Source organism: Leuciscus leuciscus (assembly GCF_965113295.1).
Source record: "Leuciscus leuciscus genome assembly, contig: SUPER_11_unloc_5, whole genome shotgun sequence".
Taxonomy (NCBI): domain Eukaryota; kingdom Metazoa; phylum Chordata; class Actinopteri; order Cypriniformes; family Leuciscidae; genus Leuciscus; species Leuciscus leuciscus.
In genome coordinates, this window is record NW_028118542.1 from 189,828 (window position 1) to 213,090 (window position 23,263).

At 36.3% G+C, this 23,263-nt stretch overlaps 1 long non-coding RNA gene and 1 pseudogene across 2 annotated transcripts in view; one reads left to right on the forward strand and one right to left on the reverse strand.

Annotated features, from left to right (window-relative positions):
• LOC309510221 (NACHT, LRR and PYD domains-containing protein 3-like) overlaps positions 1–23,263 on the reverse strand; it is a 343,190-nt pseudogene that overhangs the window by 172,890 nt on the left and 147,037 nt on the right. The window lies entirely within an intron of this gene.
• Positions 823–8,091, forward strand: LOC309510229. Its single transcript, XR_014210271.1, has 3 exons — positions 823–1,253; positions 6,850–7,281; positions 7,772–8,091. It is a non-coding gene; the product is annotated as an uncharacterized lncRNA (long non-coding RNA).

Below are 23,263 nucleotides of genomic sequence, written 5' to 3' on the forward strand. Positions count from 1 at the left end.
AACATGTGCAATAAATGGGAGTGGCAACACTTTTCATATCGTTGAGAATAAAACAACCGTCCCAATTTTACAAATCCAGGTTCTCCCTCCATGGGGATCATCCATTTCGAAAAGTAAAGCAGATACGGAACCTCGGCCCACGCGAGATGCAATGCGATTGGTTGCTGGACCAGCCCATAGTATGGAATTAATATGTGTAATATTAATAATTAAAATTGCCTAGTCATTAGATTTGTGAATTCTTTTTCTGAAAAACAAAATTATGTCATTAATCTTTTAATTATTTTGGCGAAGTTTTATATCCATAAGACAAAAATAACTCAAAAGAAACCCTCCTATATTACCTTTTCTAACACTGATCTCACAATATACTTAGAATATCTTTTAAACATGAGATCACAAAACAAAAAGCTTAAAAAAACAATACAAATTTTAAAGCTTTTCAAATACATATAACTGCCCTGATATTATAAACTTTAATTTCTGTATTTATTATTTATTTTATTATTATTATGTACATTTATACTTTAGTTGTTGTTGTTATTCTTTGGTTTATACATTTTGAATTGTATTTACAGTGCCTTGTATTCATTTAGTTTTTTGTTGCATTGTAGGCTACTTGAAATGTTTGTAATTTAACTAAATAAATAAAAAGCACAATATGTTATGTATACCATAATAAGATATATTTCTAAAATCAATACTTTCAATATTATAATATTATATATTATATGACGTTACTGTCACAAAAATAGCTTTAATGGTTCTGTTTTTTTGTTATTTTTTTAAGCAAGTCTGGAGGCTAATGAAATGAAACAGTAACGTTATTTCTGAGGATATTTCTATTGTATTGTCTTGTCTTGTATTTTGTACTGATTTTCTTGCAGGTTGGCGATGGCGCGTAATCGCATGATGGGTGGAAGAGGAAGTGAGTGCTTTAATTTTTACTTTATTTTTTATGGTGTGTTGTACAATGACTGACTGATCCCATTTGATCCCATTTATTTGATTCATTGCATGTGAAATAAACTTGAATTGAATTTGAGTAACTTAACTGAAGTAAAAATCTGTAATTGACCACAGACATTGATTATTGATTATGATTAAACTAACGTTATGTGATATGTGAAATATTCCATCCTTAGAGCACTCCAGATCCAGGAGAGCTGCTTTCTGCCAGACGGCTGGTCGGGAGGTTTGGAGGCCCGATTCTGATGACCGTGATCAGGATCCGCTGCCCAGAGATGGACAAAGTAAGTTACACAATTTCCTTACTTGAGTGAAAGTAAGTTACAGATACTTCTGGTCAAATATTACTCAGTTACAAGTAAAAGTTGAAAAGACTGATTTTTACTTGAGTAAAAGTACAGAAGTAACGTTACTTGTTTTTAAAAGTACTTAAGTATCAAAAGTAAAAAGTAAATGTCAATGCATTGTTTTATTATTGTTTGTAATACTTACAGTACCTTATGCCTCTGAATCTATGCCTGCCTACCTACACTGTAAAAAAAAATCCTAATTTTACAGAAAATAACTGTGATTTTTTTACGATCATTTTCTTTCATTTTAAATTGTACTCAAAACACTGTAAAATTACAAAAAATATCTGTAAAATAAAAATTCAGCTGTTATTTTAGGTATTGTGACATTAATGACAAATTACAGTAATTCACATTTTTTATACAGAACATTTGTTGTATTTTTCATACAGTATTTTTTCTGTTTTCTTAAATTACATAAAAATGTATGTAAAATTACAAATATAATCTGTAATTTAACAGAAAGAAAACAGTTAAATGATAAAATGGTCAAATGACTGTCAGCTCCCCAAAAAACTGTAAAACATCCTAAATTAAATAAACTGAAAAACACTGTTATTTTACAGGTATTTCATGAATAATCACGATCAAAAACCTTCATTGTAAAAAAAAACGTAAAAAAAGGGTCAAATGACTGGCAGCTGCGGCTGCCAAACAAAAACCTTAAAATTAAAGCCAAATATGGTAATTTAAATAAACCGAAAAAGCACTGTTATTTCACAGGTATTTCCTGCATTATTATAATCAAATACCTTCATTGTAAAAAAATCTTTAAAAAAGGGTCAAATGACTGGCAGCTGCGGCTGCCAAACAAAAACCCTAAAATTAAAGTAAAATATGCTAATTTAAATAAATTGTAAAAAACTTTAAAATAAATTTGATGTCACCATGATTGAGATTAGTGTCTGCTTTGGGCTCATGACTTCAATTTTTAACTTATGTTTTTCTTTGGCTGCTTTAACTGTGTATTTCATGCACATTTGTTATAGCAATAAATGCTGGAGAAAATTTCAGATGATTTTAGTCATTCTTTGATGATGGCATCATATGATGGCTTAATTCTCTGATATGACAGTCAAAAATATGAATATATTAGCTTAGATTACATGTAGATGGAATTTAGCTTTATACAAAGTCTATAATGTCATAATTTCTCACATGGATATCATTTTTTAAAATCGTAATAATTCAGGAAATAGCTGTAAAATAAGTGTTTTTCTGTAAAACATTTAAGGACAATTTCTGTAAAACTTTTTTGCACTTCTAAAATAGGATATTTTACTTTATTTTTACGGTTTTTGTTTGACAGCCGCAGCTGACAGCTTTAAAATAAATTTGATATCACCATGATTGAGATCAGTGTCTGCTTTAGTTGGGCTCATTACCCGTGAGTTTTTAACATTAGTTTTCTCCGGCTGCTTTAACTGTGTATTTAATACACCTTTGTTATAGCAATAAATGCAGGAGAAATATCAGATGATCTTGGTCATTCATCAGTGATGTTACAGTCTTTGTGATGATCTGATTCGCTGATATGACAGCCAAATCTCTGAATATATTAGTTTAGATTACATAATATGTAGATTGAATTTAGCTGTATACAAAGTCTATAATGATTTTTATTAAATTTTACATTATTATCTATAATGATAATTTCTCACATGATCCTTGGCAACAATATTGTAATAATCTGAAATTTAAAAAGATATGTATTATATGGAAAAAGTTTTGAGCTGGTTAATTTTTTTTTTTTTTTTTTTTTTGTAGTATAGACATCAAGAATCAACATATGAATCTCAACAATGGTGACAACCAACAAAGCCTTTTTGTGACTTTATAGTAGTTCAGATTTTTTTTCGTTGTCACCATTGTTGAGATTCATACGCTGATTATTGATGTCTGAGTGAGTCTATATAATCCTGTCAAAACATTTTCTGTATAATGACATTATAAAATCTGAGTATCACAGCGCTGCAGGATCTTATATAGCAGTTTTATCATGCAAAAATTAACAACAAATATTTACTTACTTAATCAGATATTACACTTCAGGTGGTATCAATGAAGCAGGACACTACATGATGACTATTATCACTAAAAAGAGACCAACATCATCTGATCTGAGTTTCTCTTGGATTCCTACCATAACAAATATGCATCAAAGACACACAGTTAAAGCAGCCAGAGAAAATTTTAAGTTAAACACTAAAAGGTCAAGAGCCCAACTAAAACAAACACTAATCTCCATCATGGTGACATCAAACTTTATTCTTTTCAATAAAACTTCAACTTCTAAACCTCTGTTAATGCTCAATAAGAATGTTAGTATGAAAGAAATAAAGTCTGGATTGTAATAAGTGAAGATGCTGAGATCCTGAGAGATCTGGTAGTGTTTAATGTTCTGTTGGGGTTTTAAGTGTTTCTGTATGGTGTGTTTTGTGTGTCACCATTGTGTTGAAGAGTAGAGCCTGAGCTTCAGTGCAGGATGAGCAGAGAAACACTGATGAAATGCTGCATGTTGCACTGTAAAAAAATTCTAACCCTCCCAATCCAAAAATTTCAAGTGACCGATAACATCTAAATTTTTCAATTGGCCCAAGTGAAATTCTGTAAATTTAATTTTATAATTTACAGAATTTCACTTGGGCCAATTGAAAAATTTAGATGTTATCGGTCTCTTGAAATTTTTGATTTGGGAGGGTTATAAATTTTTTACAGTGTGCTTGATTTAACAGACAGTAACTGTGTAGTTGCTGATGTAGTGACGTATAGTCACAGCAAATCATGCATATAATTAACTGCATGTTTTTCAGTAAAAAATCAGAAAAAATGTGAATTAACTGTGTTTTAACTGTGTGTTTCTGTTAAAAAAGATTAATGAAGATTTCTGTAAAAGTATTTTCCACTTATTTAAATTAGGATATTTTACATTAATTTTACGGTTTTTGTATGGCAGCCATTGCTGACAGTCATTTGACTGTTTTTTATGGGATTTTTTTACAATGAAGGTGTTTGATCGTAATAATTCAGGAAATAGCTGTAAAAAACACTGTTTTTCCGTAAAACATTTAAGGAAAATTTCTGTAAAAGTTTTTTGCACTTAATTTAAATTAGGATATTTTACTTTATTTTTACGGTTTTTGTTTGGCAGCCGTAGCTGACAGTCAATGACTGTTTTTTTACGATTTTATTTTTTACAGTGTACCCACCCTCATATCAATATATCATTTATTTCTAGAACACAGTTCCTGTCGTGGGATTGAATGTGAGATTGAATAAGTGCTCTCAATAACGTCCACAATAGTTTCGGGCTGTTCCCTCAAATAGTGCCCTATTTAAAGATTTTTGGCTTTTAGGATGAATATGTCAGCCACTGTTATAAGCTAGTGTGCTCCAAAACACAGGGGGACAGAAATATCAGTTTTGGGGGGGTCAGATCATTTTTCTGATATTGTGAAAAAATATAATTACAGTTACAATACAATTCAAGTCAACTCCTATTTTCACTGTAGGAACATTTTAATGTAAAGCGATTTCAGACACCCCTATTGTGGACCGTTCCATTTTTAACCACCGTGGCTAGAAGCAACGGAGATAGAGAACGACTTCAACTTCTCAAGCAAGTGTCAACGTTGAATGACTAAACGCTAGTTTCAGAAAGTATCATTCTTTTCAACATTCCTTATTTGTGTATTCAAAAATATTTAAAATAATCTAATTTAATACAGTTATAATTTTTCAATGTAAATTATTTAATTTTGAATGTGAAAAATGTGGTAAACATATTAGGCTATATGATGATCTACAAAAAAAATACACATTTAATTATCTTATTATTAAAATACATTATTATGATTTTACCACCTGCGCCTCATTTTGAGCCAGGAAAACCCTGAAATAGGCAATAGGCTTCTTGTAAAGGTATTACTATTTACTAGTAATTAGAATGGTATTTCAGTGCACTTAACTTCTAACTTTTGGGAGTTGATCAAAACAGTTCTCTTTTGGATATATAATAACAATGAGATATTCTGTAGCCTACTGATTATCAGTTTGTTGCATGTTTAGACCTTGTATGTGTGTTGCACAACACATGTTGCACTTGGCGATCACGGTGGGGATTGATATGGTAGTGGACCATGATGGTCATAGAAGAAGTGAAGGAGCAGTTCCCCCCAATTATGGTGGGGTAATTCGCACTCTGGCCATGCTGCCACAGCACAAACTGTCTGTAGGCGGCATGTCTATATTGACGCTGTTCTACACCCGGCTCCTGGCTGTCATCAACAGCAAAAATGTTATTCCAGGCCGCACGGGCCAGCCGCAACACCCCCTCATTCAACACATAGAACTCCATGTCACATGTGCCATGTTGCTTATGCAATTTGCAGGTATCTGGTGACAGCAAAGCCTTTCCAGGTCTGTGTCCATTTTTCTGTCTGCAATTGGTGCAAGTGCACCAATGCAGGACATCTCCAACAGGGTCAGAGCTCTGGGATACCTCAAACATGGCCATCACATCAAACATAAGACCTGGCAACCTTGGATTGTATTCAACAGCCTGTCCTTCTGCACAGACTCCAGGGAATGCAGTTTTACCTACAACGCAAAACAATTTGTTAGTATATATATATATTGGGGGAAAGGCTGAATGTATCTAAAATGACGTCTTGACCAATAATAAACAAACCTCCATTTCAGCTGCACGTCTTGACCGCAGCTCCTGCAGCCTCGACTGTATGGGACGCCAAAAGGGTCAAATTTCGCCACTAACCAAATGCCTTTCATTCGCGTTTTTTTCTGTGGTACAAACGCCGCAAATTACGGCGTTTGCAAAGCAAAACCGCCGTCATTATCTGCGTTTTATTCATACAGCCAATGACGCCGTTTCTGATGCCGCAGGCCATCCATAGTGCGCCGTAATCTGCGGCGCTTCTGTCTGACAAAGACGCCGTAAAAAGCAGCGTTTTGTATAATATTATAATCAGCCCCTCCCTTTTCTTCAAAGTTCAGCCCATCTAATGAAGTAGATGGAAAGACTTATGTAGTAGATTGTCGATCTGAATGATCGGGTTTTGTTTTTCTAACGTTGTTAGGACTAGTGTTTGGACTTTTATCGTGTCATATTTTTTATTTCTTTATTGGGCGCGTGTATCCCCCTTTTTCCTTTATCATATGTGGGTATGATTTTAGCCTCTGTTTACATTCATGTCTGTTAAATACATTAGATTTCCCAGCAAACTTACAACCTTCAATAGGGCATTGGTATGCTTGCACGGGCAGCGGTGTCGGTTTGCTCTTAATGACAGGGGTTCGACCCCACACTCAAAAAAATGCTGGGTTGTTTCTGTAAACAAATTGTTAGGTTGATTGTGCTATGTCAAAATGTTGGGTTGTTTGGGGTACTGTAAACACATTATTGGGTTGCTCATGCTGGGTAAAATGAGTTGTAAGGGTCATTCACAAATAGTAATTGGGTTACTTTTTCATTCTTTGCGGAACTTTCTGGATTCTTCACATCTGACTCGAGGAGCACGCCACTCGGAGCAGGCAGTGTTTTATGGTAAGTTAATATGAATGTTTACCTATATTTTTAATAAGTTGTGGTGGTAGCAGCAAGCTAATTTCACTGTTCAACATACAGTCTTTGATATGGAAGTGTGAGGGGTAACGTATTTATTCTGTGAAACATTAAATAGCCACAGCTAGCCGGTTAGATTTTTTGACAAAATGCTGCATCGTTAAATCCTTAGTTGAAATTAAACTAGCTACTGTATATCAGCAGCCTTTTTGAAATATGCAGTTTAAATTCTAAATTCATCACGTAATCGGAGGCCTATTCATTGTGGAAGTTGCGTATTTAAAAGTGAGAAAAGCCTTTTGTATGAAATCCATACGTGCAGTATCCCTCACAGGGCTCGCACGTAAAATCAGCGGGAAATGAGTCTCTAATGTAGCCTGGGTTTCCCCATTCTGCCTTGTGCCCAGCATGATTTTATTCACGCTGCTAGGCAGCCTGGACACCATGGACCAGATTTTCCCCTCCAAAGGGGAACCAATCACAGAACGGGGAGGGAGCAGCAAGACGATGATGACGTCTATGCGACACACCGAAGCAGTTTCTTTATATCTATGGATCCAACATAGCATCAGACGCGAAGTTACCTTTCGATGCAGCCTTAGATAGTGTTCTAAGTAGTTTAAAACGCAAGTTTATTTCGTCTTCTTCCTCGTCGAACTTCTGTCGCTCTACATACGTCGTCTGGTATAATTGAAACGATTGGCTATGAGCTACGTACAGGCGCATTTGATAGACATTCGTACGCCCAATAAACTGCTCTGGGCATTCGTAAACCACGCCTCAAATACGAGAAAATGAACATGTGGTTCCCAGACCACATCTCAATGAGAAGAGGTCTGACGTTAGCCAGGCTATCTCTAATGTAGGCTAGCTAGTGAGTTGTGAGTGAAAAGTCTGCTGGCATAGTTTTAGAAATACTCGTCAGAAGAAGTGACTGAGGTAAGTTCCAGCACAGTCTGCGTGTGTCTTCTGTAATGTCTCGAACCATCATTTCTGCATTTCATTTTTTGTAAATGTATGACTTGCAATCTTTATAAACAGCGACTGAGGAAAGGAGAAATAAATGGACAGGCACCAGTTTTGAGAAGAAAATTATACCCGTTTAGTTGAACAAATGATCGTCAATATTGTAGACTTACATGATAACCTACCCTACCACCATGCATGTCATTTTTCATTTTATTGTGTAACATTTAAGAACAATTTGGATTTACTTTTAAATTGTAACATATTTAGATATAAGTTTAGAATGTGCTGGATGATGATGATGCATCAACCAATGAGTTATTATATGAAATAAATGGAACATTTGCTCATTTAGTTGGTATAGCACAAAATGTCAAATATTAAAAGAGGGGCTGAGAACAAAGGAAACAGGAACTAAAATTGAAATGTTCATGTTAATTGAAGATTTGTCATAATAGTACCACCGTGAAATCAAATTGAATGATTTCACTTAACTAACCTATAGGTTTGAATGAATGCAAAGATGGAAATACTGGATAAAAACCCCATTAAATACAACAAGTATTAAATAAAAAAAATTGAAGTTCACCTGCAGAGCACAAGTCCGTCTCCAGCACGAGAACCAGCGCTGATCCGGTGGAAATTGGATAACAGACTGGTTGATTACACTTGAATTAGGCTACTTGAATGTTTAAATGTTTCATTTATACGTCTAAAATGTTTGTTACATGAGTTTAAATGTAGGCAAAACTGTATACATGTTAAAACAGTGTAAAATATGTTGTATTGCTGTACTGTATAACGTTACTCATCGACAATAAAGGCCAATGTCATGAATACCGGTGGTTGTATGGAATACTATTTTACAAAGGTTTAGAGAAAATAAAAAAGTTAGTATTACTCATAAATAAAAACAGTTAATATTACACAATAAAAAAATTGAAAATGTTAAATATTGGGTTTTTTTATGTTTTCCCCCAATTATTTCTACTCAATTGTATTTGTTAATGTACCAGATGCAGTTACTCAGATCTACTTAATTATTTTACTGACATTTACTCAGTTCATACAGTGTATTGTAATTGATTTCACTGCTTTAAAATTTAATCAATATTTTTAAGTTTCTAAAAAAAAATTGTTGTAAATCATAGTAAAACTTTTTAGAGTAAGGTAATAGTATTGCAACTAGCCATATATGAATATAATAAAAGTATGCAATGTCCTTATATAGTAAATGTGTGTGGTTCAGGTATTCCCTACGTTGTGGGGAACAAATGTTCCCACAATGATAGTAATACATGAAAATATTAATCTTGCTGGGACATTTTCTGGTCCTCATGAGGAAAACAGCTTATAAATCACACTAACTTATGTTTTTTGAATCTGCGAAAATGCAGAATGTTTTCTGTGACGGTTGTGTTTTGGGGTAGGGTTACGGTAAAGTGTGATTTTTTTTATGAAGTTATGAGTGATGTTATTTACAATTGAATGTCTCCTCAGAATGTTAGTCAACTGACCTTTAGAACGTGTGTATTGTTGGTCCAGTCCAGTTTAATATTTATTAATAATTGGATTGGAATCATGCCTTCACAAACACTACATTACCTGTTTGAACTAACGGCCACTAGGTGGCACTATGTAGGATTTATTATTTTCCTTCAAAAGAAATGAATGTTCTTTTAGTTGATTTTCACCTGCATTTAATTTATTCTTACATTTTTGGTCAGTTTAGCTTCTCTTTCATAATTCTTCTTCTTTAATGTTTAGTCTTAATTGGATCATTATATAATAAATAATTTAAAAAAGTTAATTGTGGGAAAGCTCTGTATGCCACTGCTAAGACTATGTCTGACACTTAATGAGGCAAGCAAATACCTTCTGCGGAAGTCTCAGTCATGTCATAGTGTTTTCTTGTTACACACATGGATTTCCTGATACAGGAAGGGGCTTTAACACATTTCTCAAGGCCCAGACCACAGCTCCTCCAAATATATGTTTGTTGAGATTAATTATTAACTTTATCATTTAAAGATTTTAAATTGTGCAAGTGATCTTGAGAAAAGACTGCAATGTAGCTCCCCTCCTCTTCTCCATCTACACCACATCACTGGGACACATCATACAGGCACACGGTTTTTCCTACCACTGCTATGCTGATGACACGCAGCTCTTCCTCTCCTTTCAACCAGATGATCCCACAGTAGCTGCACGGGTCTCAAGCTGTCTGGCGGACATCTCCACATGGATGAAGGAACATCACCTGCAGCTCAACCTGGCAAAGACTGAGCTTCTCGTCCTCCCTGCCAATCCATCTCTACAGCACGACTTCACCATCCAGCTAGAGTCATCATTAATCACCCCATCAAGATCGGTCAGAAATCTTGGAGTAACGTTTGATGACCAGCTGACCTTCACAGATCACATTTCAAAGACAGCTCGATCATGCAGGTTTGCACTGCACAACATCAGGAAGATCAGGCCTTTCCTAACTGAGCATGCAACACAACTTATCGTCCAGGCCCTGGTCATCTCTAGGCTTGACTACTGCAATGCTCTTCTGGCTGGACTTCCAGCATGTGCAACCAAACCCCTACAGATGATCCAGAATGCTGCAGCTCGTCTTGTCTTCAACGAGCCCAAGAGGGCCCACGTCACTCCTCTGTTCATCTCTCTGCACTGGCTACCTCTCGCTGCTCGCATCAAGTTCAAGGCACTGACGCTTGCTTACAGAACTATCACAGGCTCAGCTCCCTCCTACTTTCAATCACTCCTACGAGTCTACATCCCTACCAGACACCTACGATCGGTCAACAAGCGACGTCTCGTGGTTCCATCACAGAAAGCCACAAAATCACTTTCCAGAACATTCTCATTCACAGTTCCATGCTGGAGGAATGATCTCCCCACCGGCATCCGGAATGCAGAATCCCTGACAACATTCAAAAGACAGCTGAAAACCAATCTCTTCCGTGAGCACTTTACCTTATAAAAAAAAAATAAAATAAAAAATAAAAAAATAATTCCTTTCCCTTTGAAACATCACTTATCAGGCTTATGCTACTCTGAATAATACCTGAACTTCGTATTTTGAGCACTTCCTGCGTTGTTGTTGCTTTTGCCTCTTTATGATGACTCGCTGAATTCAGTCCTAATTTGTAAGTCGCTTTGGACAAAGGCGTCTGCTAAATGACTAAATGTAAATGTAAATGTAGCTGAGCTGTCATTTCAATTCAATATATATATATATACACACATCACAAAAAATATATTTCCACAGAGACGCAGCCATCTGTCAGTGCTTATTGTTCACTGACACAGCAGAGGGACACAGGATGTACAGTAGCTACTAGAGAAAAGTAAGTGTATGTTTGAAACAAAAGAACCAATTAATAATAAAGCATCATCTTTATGATCAAAGCCTTCGTGGAGCTTTATTATGGTATTGCGACTGAAATACATTTGGATAAATGCATTTTAACTGAAACATTTATTGTATAGTGCAAGCATTTACAGTTGTTGAAACATTAGTCAACCTTCGGTTTTGTTCTCTGAGGTCATTTAACTTTTGTGCGCACAGAGCTTCACCACAACAACCACTTAATAAGACATTTTCTTTTTCTTTTTTTACTCAAACACATTTTCCATTGAACTCAGCCTAATCATGCTCATTAACATTCACTATGCAGTATTAGAACTAATCCTGCCGTGCTGTGGGTATAAACCTCAAATGCTCTCACCAGTGTGCTTTGCATTTTGCTCTGTAAATTTTAATGGAAATTGTGGTTTGTACAGTCCTCAGGTTCTTTTTGCTAGAAGATTAAGGCTGAAAATAAATGCTAAATTTGATTATATAATGAAGCAATGGCAATAGTTTAGACAACTCGTATAGTCTTAGAAAAGTGTGATATCTTAATGACATCAGAGTAACGTGATGACATCGGCAGTCTTTTTAGATTGTTATTGATTTTTCATCAGTTCTTGTAATCATCCATAATTTACATGTTTTCATTTCAAAGGAAATATCATTATTTTAAAGATACATCATTACCATACATCTGTCATATCACATTAAGTTGATTTCAAAAACCAAGGAATTTGTTACCCTCTTAAAATACTCAACATCTAGATGACAGCTTGTATAATTAAAGGGATAGTTCACCCCAAACTAAAAAATTTTCATAATTTATTCACCCTCATATTGATTCATATTGAAGATATTTCATTTTTTGTTGTTGTTGTTTCACCATTTCTCAAGATATCTTTGAGTTCCACAAAAGAAAGTAAGTCATACAGGTTAGCACTGACATGAGGATAAATAAATGACATCATTTACATTTTTTGGAGAACTCCTGTATAACCATGCTTAAATAACTGTAAACAACCTGGCAAGATACTGATCCATCCTTTAGGTTGCCTGAACATTAATTTTCATCTCTCTGTGCACGCGTCTACTCCTATCACAGAGTCATTGCCTATTGGTGAGTCAAGGCTATGACGTTTAAAAAAAAAAAGAAGTGAATTTTAAAGAAGAAAAAGCCACAAGTGGAAGAAGCCCAGATTAGAAGAGATAACAACACAGAGAGAAGCCCAGAATAAAAGATGCTGAGAGGATTGATAAGTGAGTATGCCAAATGCTTTGTGTGTCCTCCTTTTGCTTAATACGTGTATCATATGTACATATGTGTTTTTTTTCTGTGAATGATGAACTAAAATTAGCAATGAACAAAAAAAGCACTATTTCTTTTTTCTGGCCTCTTTTTCTGTACTAAGAGGCTGAATTTGGAATATTGTTATATGGCATCATCTTTATAGCTTTGGATTGATAGTAATGCATTTTCAGATTTTCTGTCTGTGATGGCTGACTAGATATCGCTGAAGTATTACACTGAACACAGTAAAAGGTGATAATACTTCTTAAGAATATATAGCAGAAAGTAATATTTTTCTTGATTTGAGTCTGACTGTGAACACGCTTTCTCTTGGTAAGCTTGAAATCACTGTGGTCATTTATAGCAATATGTTGGACAAAAATACAGGTCCAAAGAATACATGTGATCTATTCTGAAACCAGTTTCCAGACCACTGAAAAATGGAAATGAAAAACCGTAATTGCATGATGTTTGCTCAAAAGTTAGTGTGGAAACTAAACAATCTGTCAGTTCTAAAGTCTTGTACATGAATGTGAAGAGTTCATATAGCTTTCATTCTGGTAAGTTCATATAGCGTATCAAGTATAGATAAACACTATGTGCTAAAGCTAAAAACACACAAACAATTATAATAGTATAATAGTTATAATTGAACAAATCCCATTAAACATTCACAGTGCTGTGGAAGAAGTGAACTTTATTTTGATGACATTACCTGGATGAATCACAACTGATTATTTATTTATTTGTTCATGGGTTGTTCAAGAGTCTCTTGTCCCTTGCACATTCTTTGGTTTTTCCACATATATGGGAGTGGGTGCCATTTTTCTTTTCTCATTTTCTCCTGTTTTTTGTTAGTTAGGAAGTAAGGTAAGAGTTCTGTTGTTTATTTGTGTTGATTGTTGTAGGTCAATTAGGTGTTCCTTCTACCGGGTAGTGAGATCTTTTGTTTGTTTTGGCTTTACCTGCTCCTGAAGAACAGGCTTCATTTCTTTTTCTTTTGGAGCTGTTTGTTTAGGATTCTTTTTGCACTGTATTTATCACTTATTGTAAATAAATGTATTGGAAATCTTACTTTGTGTATTGTGTGCTGGGACTCAGATAGGTTAACTTTTCTTTGTCGCTGTTCATTTTTGCTTTAAAGCTACTTTCCCTTTTGCCCCTAGAAAATGAATTGGGAACGTAACAGTGGTATTGTGTAATTATTCGAATAGAATTGAGTCTTTTCTCTCTGTTTTGCATGCGTCGTCATAATCATTATTGTTATTGTTGTTATTATTATTTTAATAAATTGTTTTGCCTCTGTCACAGTGTATTCTTAACCTGAATTAGCACTGTTCATATAGGCAACACCAATAGGTGTCATGTAACACAAAATAAACCTATGTTTTCTTCATGATACAGGGCATAATCTTAGTTTCGTTTTTATTTTGTTACCATTAGACATCACTGGGTTTTAATTTGAGGTATGAAAACCTGACGATGCCACATATTGAAACACAAATTCATATAACATATTAATTAGCCTGTCATTTTCTTCATTTTCTAAGTCAATAAAGGTTATGTTAAATGAATAAATGTAGTGTAAATGTTGTAATGAAACCAACTGTACCGTTCAAAAGTACTGTTTGTTGTTGTATTTTTCAAAACTTGAAACTTGTGTGTGTGTGTCAGGTGGATTTTTTTAATGTTTTTGAAATAAGTCTCTTGCACTGCTCCCCCAGCCTGCATTTATTTGATTAAAATATAGTAGCCTAGGCTATAAACTACAGTATTGTGATGTATTATTACCATTTTAAATAACAGTTTCTATTTGGACATATTTAAAAAAAAAAAAAAAATCTTTTTTTTTTCTTTTTTTTTTTTCTAATTGTAATAACGATCTCATAGCTTTATTTGTGCAATTGTAAATGCAGTGAAAATATATTATTGGCACTTCTGTGTATGCACTGCAAAGATGTATTTTCCTTGAATGATTTAATTTGACTGGTGTTACCGTCCCAGGACGTATGCATTTGCGTTTTCTAATGGGTAAGTGTCATTCATTGATTTATTGAGTGTGTGTGCGCGCGCAGCCAATGGACCCAACGGCCTGCTGGGAGTTGTAGTTTTGTTGTACGTTGTATTTATACCACAGAAAGGACCTGTCTTTCACTTCGATGGTAACTAAAAAAAAATTCAAGCTGCGATTTTTCACGATGGATATCCTCGCGCGATCGAGTGTAGATTGTGTTAAACACGACAAGAACCAAAAATTCTGCGTTTATTCCTTAAAACAGTCGGTATTTCCCATATTGCTTCTCCTTTGCAGCTGCCATTGGTGCACGTCACGATTATAAGCGCCTGCTATTGGCGTAGGCAATGTTTACAGCACGATTATCAAGTATGTGGTGCGAACGCAACGGAACAGTCAGATTTACCATAAATGAACATGGTGAGTAACATTTTATAAACAATATTGTCAATATTGTTTGTTTTCCCTCTATTTTGCTGACGACAATTTCAAAATAAAGCCCTACCAGAGTCTCAATGCAACAACAGACAGTGATTGAACCGTGAATTTTGTGAACCATTACATAATCCTATATAGGCTAATTATAAATTCAATTGTTATTATACTTTACAATATTACTGTTTGTTGTTGTATTTTTCAAAACTTGAAACTTGTGTGTGTGTGTCAGGTGGATTTTTTTAATGTTTTTGAAATAAGTCTCTTGCGCTGCTCCCCCAGCCTGCATTTATTTGATTAAAATATAGTAGCCTAGGCTATAAACTACAGTATTGTGATATATTATTACCATTTTAAATAACAGTTTCTATTTGGACATATATTAAAAGGTTTTTTTTTTTGGTTTTTTTTGTCCAATTTCTTGTGCTCCTCCCTGTCCTAATCTAGGTGATGGGACCTACCAGCTGTTCCTCATCAATGGCAAGAGGATCCAGTATTTAAGCAGAGCCGGGGGGGGGGGGGGGAGAGAGACTGGGACTGGGACTGGGACTGGGACTGGGAGAGGGAGAGGGAGAGGGAGAGGGAGAGGGAGAGGGAGAGGGAGAGGTTTCTTCTCCCAAGAGCCTGAGGCCCCGTTTACACGATGGGAAAACGCAGATATTTCCCTGCGTTTTGGCCTGTCATTTACACGAAAACGCAGTTTTTATCCCAGAGAACGATTATTTCTAAAAACTCCGGCCAAAGTGGAGATTTCTGAAAACGCCGGTTATGTGTTGCCGTGTCAACTGGGAGAAACGGGGTTTTAGGTTCTCAAACGTCACATTATGCGCCAGAAAATGCTTACGTCATGTGAGCGCCCTATGTTCAGAGTTTGTTCCATACTGTCTATGAGTTTGTTTGGCTACTATTTGATCATGGATGCTGTTAAAGTGGTACTCATTTTTACTTTTGTGAAAACGCTTTTGGCCTGTTTGCATTTGCCGCGCTGTCTGTCCACACGAACGAACCTCGCGCCATGTCTATTGTTTTGAAAGGAACAGGAAGTCGCTCGTGCTATTCGTCGTTGTCGATTTTGAGGATTCTGATTGGCTTGCATGGCTTTATCCTTCTCCTTACACTGCCGCCCCTTTGTATTTATGCGGGTTGATGTAAACGACAACTTTTTTTGAAAACGATATTGCGTGCACGATGTTATTTTTGAAAACGGAGGGGGAGAAATATTCGTTTCTCTAAATACCCGGCTATGTGTAAATGTGGCCTGAGACTGTTGTGTTACCAGACTTGGAGTGTTGCTCTTGTTGGTGTATGTTAAGCTTAAGTGTGTTGTTACGCTTAAATGTGTTGTTACGGCTGTAGTGTGCAGCTTTGATGTGTTAAGCTTAAACCAAGGTCAACTTAAATGTCTTGTGGCTGTAGTGTGCAGCTTTGAATTGCTTGCCCATTGTTGAGTGTTGGAGCAGTAGGGAGTGGGTGCATTGGCTGTGAATCTGAATAAAATGTGTCTTTACACAAAACATTATCATAATTCAACCTGTATGGTAAGACTGAAAATACTGGTTGAGGCCTGATTTATGGGACAAAAGGGCCCTGCTGGCTGATTAACATTTGACCTCCCCAATACAGCCTTTCTTCCTCTCAGAAACTAGGAACTCACGTAAGAACATGGTTTAATGTGAATATTCAACATTGACTGTTATGCTTTTGGTGTCATTTGAAATGTCTCAAAGTGAGTGGTACAGATATCTCATATCCAGATAGATAAACTAAAAGGAAATAAGGTTTATAGAAGTTCATAGGAAACCGGTTTAGAGATAATGCCAGATAAGGCAACCCCCCTTCTGTGGGATAGAAGCCATTTGAGGGTGGTCTCACCCCATCCCCCTTGTCACCTGGACAGAGGATAAAGGAAGGTGTTCTGGCTCTCTCTGTCTCTTCTTCTTGGCTGGACGTGGAATTGGATAGGTGGTTTCCCTCTCTCTCTCTCTCCCTCTCTCTCTCTCTCTCTCTCTCTCTCTCTCTCTCTCTCTATCTCAGGTACAAGCTGGGTAAGATTCTTTGGTGTAACCAATGTATAACCATGTTCTAGATATTTGAATTGATTGTGGAATTGATCTCTGATATCTGAAATATTAAATTGCTACAATGTGATTATTCCAACTGGGTTTGACATTGTTTATTTAATGGTTAAAAGGAATAGTCAAACATTCGCTCACTTTTAGTGAGGCACAGATATTATTAAAACCTTTCATTTATGGAGTCAGATGAATTAACGAGTAAATACATATGATTAATGTATTGCAAATTTAACCAACAAATACTTTGCATGAGTGAGGACAGAACACGTGACAACCTTCCCCGTGTATTGGCGAACCGGCAGATTGGGCCAATATAGCGGGCCTTACAAAATGGTGACCTCGGACGTGATCTCAAAACAGATCAAAACAGTTTCACGAGAAATGTCCTTTTCAGCAAGTATTTGGGATTTTAAAATCAACAAGAGGTTTGAACATCTTCTCTTTCTTCCGCCGCGATGGTAAGTAAACTTTTTCTGCCCTTTATAGAAGTGTTGAAGAAATGTTTGCATTGTTTAGCCTACGGGTCGGAATTAAAGCCCTTTGTTTAGAACGTGATGCGGTAGCTAGATGAAGAATGAAAACCCTTGTGCATTAGATTTTAAAGATCTCCTTGTTTTGCCTAAGCAACAAGAAACGAAACCTAAAGTATAGCATCTTCCAAATAATGAATAATCGATGAAGAGCTAAAAAAGTAAAGCCTAAAAGTTTTAAAATCAGGCGCATGTTTTCCGGCCATTGTTGAAACCAGCAACACTCGAAGAGAATGAGCAAACTAACAGAAAACAGAGAAAGAAAAATCTAAGTTTGTAAAAGATCGGAAAACACGTGATTTTATAAATAAAAAGGCAGATCGATGCATTGTTTATGAAAAGAAAATTTGGAGAAAACAGGATGATATGATTTACAAGCTAAAACTCAAATATCAAGGCTAATGCTAAAGGCTAAAGCCATGCTGCGTCCAAACGCTTAAACCATGTTTTGTCTCACTGGCTGACTGGTAGGCCCAAAAGCCACATTGAAAACATTAATATCCTATACTAAACCTAAACTAATCTTGACAAACTCTATATTCCATTAAAATCTTAAACTTTGACACAGATGGAATTAAATTAAGTAATTCAATTTAATTTGGCTTATTTAAGTTCCTCTGAGAAGTAAACCCCTAAAGTATTTGATATGCTGGGATGGAAATAGATCTTTTTTAGAAAGAAGACTATCTAGTCAAAAATCTGGGAAAATTAACTGTAAGCCCATTATTGTGAAAGCATGTGTACTGATCATGTCTTGTTTACATTATGGGCCGAAAAGGTTCAGCCTACACTGTACAAACTCAGTAGAAAAGGTCTTAACATGGATGCTATTGACAATGAAATTTTCACTTGGTGGAAAACAGTGGGTAGTAAACAGAAGAAATCAAAACATGGTGAAATAATTGAGGCTTTAAACTTCATAAGTCATAAACGGCTAAATGAGTTAACAAAATTTCTATCTTCGCTTATGGATGCTAAATGTGAAGAAGTGCATTCTAAAAATGCAGAGGCACAAAAGTCTGAGGAAAAGATTCAAGATCTTCAAACACAGCTAGATAAATTACTAGCTGAGCTGTTAGCCCTGACTAAAAAGTGTAAAAATCACAAAGACACCATTGCGGATCTTAAGGCTAAGCTAAATGCTAAAAGCAAGTCTCCCAACAAGCTTAACAGCGATTGGGCAAAAAATTTACACTTCTTAGATGAGGCAGCCTGCTCTAATAATCTTGTATCTTTTCAGACAGATGAAACATGTGATAAAGTTATGAAAAGAGTGCCTGTTTCTGCCCTTAAGGTGATACAGCACCCAAACGGCACAGAGTCACTCATTCGGCGTCCTTTAACAGTAACTGAATGTAGCTTGTTTAAAGCAGAGATCGGACCATTCCCTTTAAAAGGGCCATTCGAACCATGGTGGAGACACATTGTTAGTCTAAAACATGCATTTCAGCTCGAACCAAAAGATATTTGGCAAATTGTTATCAGCTCAATTCCAGATGTTCTGAACTATAAGATACCACAGGTTTTGATGACAGGCACCATTGTGCAGTCAATGCATCAAAATGAGCCTGAGAGCGAAATCTTGAATAGACTAAAACAATGCCTTCGCGAGCTGCGTGGTTGTAGTCCTGTTGGATGGGAATTGATTTTCAATCGGAAACAGAGTACTGAAGAATCGTTTGAGACATATGCAGAAAATATGTTTGAACTTTTTGAGGAGTATTCTGGAATTGAGGGTGTTAACCACAACAATGTAATTGTCCTTGAATTCCTGCTTACAAATGCAGGGCCGCGTGTACAGCAATCACTCATGTGTGGTGCTTCTCCAGCACAAAACACATTCGAAGGTATTGTTAGTTGGGCAACAAGAATTGAGTCACGAAAACAAATGCATGGTGAGGTAGCTGTGTTAGAATGTCATGAAGATCCTCCATCTGCAGGAGAATTCAGAAAGCCACACTGTGGCAAACTGAACAGATTCTGTAATTCCTGTCACAAAACAGGCCATACAGAGGAAAAGTGTTGGTCACTGGGCAGAGGCAGACCTCCACCCTATTTCATAAAACGCAGACAATCACAATCTAATGACAAAAACCAGCACTCTGCAAGTAACCAAAGCTCAAATGCATCTAAAACTCTTACTGACCTAACAACTTTGGACGCTCAAGGCCTTCAGCTATTAGCGTCATTTGCTAGTCGGGTAGCAGCCCAATAGCAAATAGCTTAATAGTTTAACATCTAAATTCTGCATTTTCAAATTTGAAATTGTGCTTAACACATCGTGCCCTACACATCGTGCACATAGAACACAATTTGGTTGTTTGTGCTACAACATGCACATAGGCTAATTTAAAGTTTATTCTTTAAACACAGGACTACTTTACTGTAAGTGTAGTTGAAACACTTAGGCAAAGGTGATATAGATGTTGTATTCTATTGTTTTGCTGTGGGTGTATTTGGAACACTTAGGTAAAAGGGTTGTAGATGTTGTATTCTAGGCCATGTGTCCTGTGTAAACTGAAGTAAACGCGTGTGTCTGTGCTGAATTTGATGGCTATAATGTGATTCACAATGAATTTGAAAATCAGAAACAGCGAACACAGCTCATATTTAAGGCTTCAGAGAACTAAATATTTTTATGTTTGAATGCATTCTGAATTACTCTGAGATTTGTTTTTTCCAAAATAGATTAACGGATTCGTATGTTTCCACAAGATTGTGTCAGAGATTGGCGACGGGACGGCTAATAGCTGATATCAGGAAGTGTGCGGGCGACTTGGATGAGAGGATGGGTTAGTCCGACTAGGATCAGCTTTACGCTGGTTGATTAACCTAGCTTGGACGCTTCCGATGACTTCTGTTCTAATTTAATAGTTTTGGAAAACGGTTGAATTGAGTTCCTGAAGGGCATCCAAGAGGGCTACTGAATATATCTTTGATTGTTGCGCGTTGGGATTACGGCAACGTCCTAGATATTTAGCCATTGCCTCAGCTTCTGATCTTCGGGACTGACCACTTGTGTCGTGCATCCTTAGGAGAAGGACTGCAAAGCGATATAGTTTCCTTATCTATAAACGGAAAAATATAAAGTAAGAGTAAATAGAAGAATCAAACGTTATAATGGCCATTTAAAAAGACTAAATGAGAAGAAAAGGTATTTGAAACCTAGCAAAGGGAAAAAGAAAAACAGCGAATGTACATCTTATCAGCCCTGAGCCAAAAGGCCTTTTAATATTCAAATGTATTGACATGAGAACAAGTAGAGATTTGACCATGCGTTAAGTTGGTCCAGAGACCGAAAACAATATAATTTGACTTGTATTGTTAAAGAATATAATTATATTATAACTTGAATTATAATAAACATTATATTACACTCGCCGAGCAGGACAATAATTGGAGAAATGTGACTTTCGTCATTAAAATTGAATTTCTGAAACAGAATTTCATTTGTGTGCTACCCAGTGCCAAAAAGGGGCGGAGTATGCTTTTATTTTTCACCGTTAGAAAACACGGCTAGGAGTGTGGCACAGGTAATAGCATGCTAAATAATCCTTGACTGGGGTGCACCAACTGAATTGAATCTGATAAGATAAGTAAATTTACGAGGAGGGTGTGAAATGCTAAACAGCAGACAGAAGTACCACAGTTTTTTGCAGGTCAAAAAATATCTGCACAAATTAAAATATGTGAATGCATTGCACATGCAGCAGACTGAAGGCTGAACTGAAAAAGCAGCTTCAGGTGTCACAACACACTGAGACAACAGCAACAATTCAGACGTGGTCAATGAAACTCGGTTTCATGTGACATCTGGAATTAAAATTGCTAACAAGTAAAAGAATTCTACACGTCTGAATTTAATGCTTTTGAAATATTGGAATTATCTGTGGTTCGCTCTCCTGTTTTCTGTCTCAGGCTTAGGCTACTTCTGCAAAATGGTGGAGCCCACCTGGAGCAAATCCAGGACAGCGGAATTGTTCGAACATAACCTGAGACTCGGGAGATGGGTGAAAAGACATTATAAAAGGCCTTTTCACACGTCACACTATCACATTACTGCATAAATATGGCCTCCCAGTTTAGAACTGGATCGAAATTTGCAACACAATTGTTATAGATTAGATTCCACCCATCTCCTAGACATGAACACTGAACACACCCCTCCATCACTATACCCTCACAGCAACATCACCTGGGGTAGAGTCTATCCAGGCTGAACACTGCACATCAGACGAAGATGTGTCATCTTCACAATAACAGATCCAGATAGCTTCACACACACAGCGTGGAGCTGATCTCATGATCATGGTCTAACAGAGACACAGAGAATAGCATATGCTATTCACAACAAACTGCTAACTAATGTAACACACATGAACAACTGAATGGCTAGTCACAAATCAAGACAAATTCTAAGGCAGACCTGCCATTAAATTTCAAACTCTATGATTGTTGGTGGGAGTTGGAAGATCAGAGGGCCCCTGATTTCTCAACTTACCACTAATAACAGAAACATAAGTAAAATGGATAAATCTGAAGTGAGACCAATTCACTCAAGTACAAAAATGTACAATTCCACTCTGTCATCGACTGTGACTTAGCCAGATCAATACACACACTCTCAAACACACTCTCTCACAACACACACACACACACACACACACACACACACACCCCCACACACACACACACACACACACACAAAAACACTCACAGACAAAAACACACTCTGACATTCTAACAAATTCACACACAAAACCATTGATTGGTTTACACCGACCTCTTGCTGCACTTCTGAAAATTATTTTGATTTCTGCATTTTTTCCTTTGAGTAATTCAGAAAAACATTTCTGAAACTTATTTTGATTTTAATTTCTGAAACTTATTTTGATTTCCTTTGAGTAATTCAGAAAAACATTTCTGAAACTTATTTTGATTTTAATTTCTGAAACTTATTTTGATTTCCTTTGAGTAATTCAGAAAAACATTTCTGAAACTTATCTGCATATTTGTATATTGTCCATTTTACTTGCAACAATGTATTTGGACATTAATTCAATTGAATCTCTATGTTTGGTTACACCAAAATAGCACTGGTTGTTTTGTTAGAATGCCATTTATTTAAATGTTTCTAGAAACAGGGTAAGAGCTTGTAAGATCTTCCTTTGTCCTTCCTTGACCCTCTATAGGAGTACTATTGACGTGGTAATTAAAAATCAGGTAATTAATGAGACCAAACGTACCACTCACAATTGCTGACATGAACATGGTATTTTACATTGAACATGACATGATTTTTCCTTATTGCATTATGCGTTCCTATGCATTTCCTTACGACTGTAAGTTCATATGTGCTCAATCGTGAAGCGGACATTTAAGATGCTTTTCAGGTGTCTCGCACAAAGCCGTGTGGACCAAAGGAGAACCCCTTCATCCACTGAGGTCTGGCCAGACAACCGTACCGCTGGAGGTGACAGGGTTGGTCAAGAAGGGTCAGATCATCATCGTGGAGAAGGTGCCAGGGAAGCGGAAGTTTCTCCATGAAGGAATGACACGTCAACTGAACAAGTCACAAAAGGTCCAGATTGACTCTATGAACTTTGCTCACGTCACAGGATTACAGGAAGAGAACCTGAACGCATTCATCCACCTGCTGGACTCAAGCTATACACCTGGTGGGAACAGGTGTTC